Source organism: Loxodonta africana, chromosome 3 (genome assembly GCF_030014295.1).
Source record: "Loxodonta africana isolate mLoxAfr1 chromosome 3, mLoxAfr1.hap2, whole genome shotgun sequence".
In the NCBI taxonomy this organism is placed as follows: Eukaryota; Metazoa; Chordata; class Mammalia; order Proboscidea; family Elephantidae; genus Loxodonta; species Loxodonta africana.
Genome location: NC_087344.1, coordinates 109,940,589 through 109,944,078, shown reverse-complemented (window position 1 = coordinate 109,944,078; position 3,490 = coordinate 109,940,589). Strand labels below are relative to the sequence as shown.

General features: G+C 40.7%; 1 non-coding gene across 1 annotated transcript; it reads left to right on the top strand.

Annotated features, from left to right (window-relative positions):
* Window positions 1-751: 751 nt before the first annotated feature.
* LOC111751034 (small nucleolar RNA U13) lies at window positions 752-854 on the top strand. Its single transcript, XR_002786097.1, has one exon. It is a non-coding gene; the product is annotated as a small nucleolar RNA U13 (small nucleolar RNA).
* The last annotated feature ends 2,636 nt before the right edge of the window (window positions 855-3,490 follow it).

The following is a 3,490-nucleotide window of genomic DNA, read 5'->3' as shown; positions in this document are numbered from 1 at the left end:
TTCCCATCAGGTTCAATCCCCCAAGAAATGTTAGTGATTAACATTTGTACTGTTTCCACACCAGTGACATTATAGGATCTTATTGGAGCACCATGACAACAGAGTCAAATGGGCAGCAGATGGGTTATTATTACACCTATTTTAGGGAAGCAGGTCCCAGAAAATAAGTGTCATGAAGAGTCTACTGTTAGTAAGAGACAGAACCATCTCACATCCTGAGGTTTTGACCCTGAGTTTCTGTATACCTCTTCCTATGCCGGGTGAAATGGAAAGAGCTCCTGTCTTAAAGCCATTTAAATCTGGACCTAATTTGCAGATCTTCTACATTCTGACTGTGTGGAACTTAATAAGTCCCTCAACCTCTCTGAGCGTTTGTTTCTTCATTTGAAAATGGGAGATGGAAACACCTAATCTATAAGCTTGTTAGGAGAAAGAGTAATAATTACATAAGCAGCCCGGCACACAATAGGTGCATAGTAATACTATCCAGTTATCATATCATGGATCACCAGCTGGCTTCTCCACCACTCTAAGGGCGCCATCAAGTGTTCAGAGGGTTTTTGTAAGTGTGTAAATTTTTATCCAGAGTCAGCATACTCAGTGTTCAAGCCAGGCAGGTTCCCATTCAATGATAAGAACTTACCCTTGGGGAAAGGAGCAGTTTCCCCTGAAGACTTCCTAGGATTCATCTGGAGGCAGAATCTGACTGGGTTACAGGTAATTAGCAAGAAGCTTCAAAACTTAACTACAGATTGGTTTCCGTTTGCAAGTGTGATGATTGGGTTTTCACACCTTCCTGTAACACGTGCCTCCCTCAAACCTTGTTACAACATCAGCTTATTACCCACCTGATGTAAAAAAAAAACTTACCTAGAATCTCTAAGGATCTTTTTCTGTTGGTAGTGTTTTTATTTGTTTTGTGTTTTCTTGTGTGTGTGTTTTGTTCATTTTGCCTTTATTCTCCCAAGCTGGCAACCATAGACTGAAAACAAAATGGCTATCTATGGAGTACCCTTGGCTTAGGGGCTTGCTCTAGGCCATGTAGAAGGGCTCTTGATCAGAGCTAACGGGCACAGAGACGCTCATGGAGGAGAAAAGTGGCAAGAAACTGTGAGTGTATTAGCAGGGCCCACTGGAGATTGCACACCAGCTCATTGCACCAGTGACTAATTCTCCTCTTGTCAATATCCTACATATCCTTAGTCACTCCGTTTAAAAGCCATCTCTTCTGGAAAGTTCTCTACCCCTCCCTCATAACTTATGGCTCCTCTCTCTGTGACGAACACAACACACTGTTATTGTACTTGAACTTTATGCCCTGTTGTTCTTGTTATGGTTAGGTGCCATGGAGTAGGTTCCGACTCATAGTGACCCTATGTTCAAAAGAATGAATCACAGCCTGGTCCTACATCATCCTTGCAATCGTTGCTATGTTTGAGCCCATTGTTGCAGCCACTGTGTCAATATATCACATTGCGTGTCTTCCTTTTATCACATTGTGTGTCTTCCTCTTTTTCGCTGACCCTCTGTTTTACGAAGCATGATGTCCTCCTTCAGGGACTGATCCCTCCTTGCTAACATGTCCAAAGTATGTTAGATAAAGTCTTGTCATCCTCCCTTCTGAGGAACTTCCTGGCTGTACTTCTTTCAAGACAGATTTGTTCGTTCTCCTGGCAGTCCGTGGTATATTCAATAGTCTTTGCCAACACCATAGTCAAATGCATTGATTCTTTTTCTGTCTTTCTTATTCATTGCCCAGCTTTTGGATGTACATGAAGCAATTAAAAAAACTGTGGCTTAGGTCCAAGTGACTTCTTTGCTTTTTAACACTTCGAAAAGGTCTTTTGCAGCAGATTTGCCCAATACTATATGTTGTATGATTTCTTTGGGTGCTGATTGTGGATCCAAGTAAAATGAAATCCTTGACAACTTCAATATTTTCTCCATTTATCATGATGTTGATTGTTGGTCCAGTTGTGAGAATTTTTATTTTCTTTATATTGAGGTGTAATCTATACTGAAGGCTGTAATCTTTGATCTTCATCATTAATTGCTTCAAGTATTCTTCACTTTCAGCAAAGTTGTGTCATCTGCATATCAAGATTGTTAATGAGTCTTTCTCCAATCCTGATCACTCGTTCTTCTTCATATAGTCCAGCTTCTCAGATTATTTGCTCAGGATACAGGATGAATAAGTATACTACCCTGTTGCACACCTTCCCTGATTTTAAATCTCTCAGCATCCCCTTGCCTTGTTGTACAGTGTGATTTACATCTCTCTCCCTATACTTTAGGAATCCCATCCATCCCATTCCTAACTTCCAAGGGCTCAGCACAGGAAAGCTTTATTAAATCTGTAAGGTGAACTTTCAAGTTTATGTGTTAAAGGTGGCAGTGGAGTCAATAGTCACACATGCTGTGTGCCAGGAGCATGATTTCCATTCAATATTCTATTCAAGGAGTGTCTACTGAATACTCACTCAGCACCTGGTCCTGTGAAAGGCTACTGACAAAGACATTCTTTGCACTCAAAGAACATGACCTGAGATGGAGATGGGAGAGATAAAATGACAATACATCTTCTCCTCATGTATCAACTATTTTGTTATCTGACATTTCACATTTATAACAATAGTATAAACTCTACTATCTGACCCTTTTGTTCATTAATGACATATGCAATTAAACACCAAGGTACAAGATGAGAGTAATGCTGGTTTTGATGGTTAAGGTTATGTGTCAACTTAGCTGGGTCATGATTCTCAGTGGTTTGTTAATTATGTAACGATGAAACTTAGCAGTTACGCAATGATGTAACTTGGCAGTTGTGTAATGATGTAGTCATCCTCCATTGTGTGATCTGATGTGGTCACCCTCCATTTATTTTCTTGTAAGACCGATTTCACATAATGACCTGATCTCTGGAACCTAACAATGCCTATAAATGAGGAAAGGGTGTATAAAATATTAAGTGCATGGGGAGGGGGGCATAAGAGTAACAGAAGAGGCATGTACCCTGGAGTGAGGGACTTATTAGGAAAAACTTTGTTTTGATTTTGGTTTTCTCACCTGTAAAATGAGGAAGGAATCCTTATGGCTCAATAGTTAAGCACCTGCCTGCTAACTGGAAGGTTGGTGATTTGAACCCACCAGCAGCTCCATGGGAGAAGAGACCTGACTATCTGACAGCCTAGGAAATCCTATGGTTTTACTCTGTCATATAGGGCTGCTATGAGTCAGAATCAACTCAGCAACACACTACAACAACAAGGGTCAGCGAGTGAGGTGACCTACTGCCTACTGAAAAATCGGAGGTAATATTGGCCTGCACATAAGGGAAGCCATAGAGAACAAAGGGCCCTAGAGTGACTGGAGAGCATGGACAAGTGACATCCAAAAGTCTACTCAAAAGATTATTGCCAGGAGGAAAAATGGAGCAGTATTGCTAACACTTCTGATGCTTTTTGCAAAAAAAAAAAAAAGTGGAAAC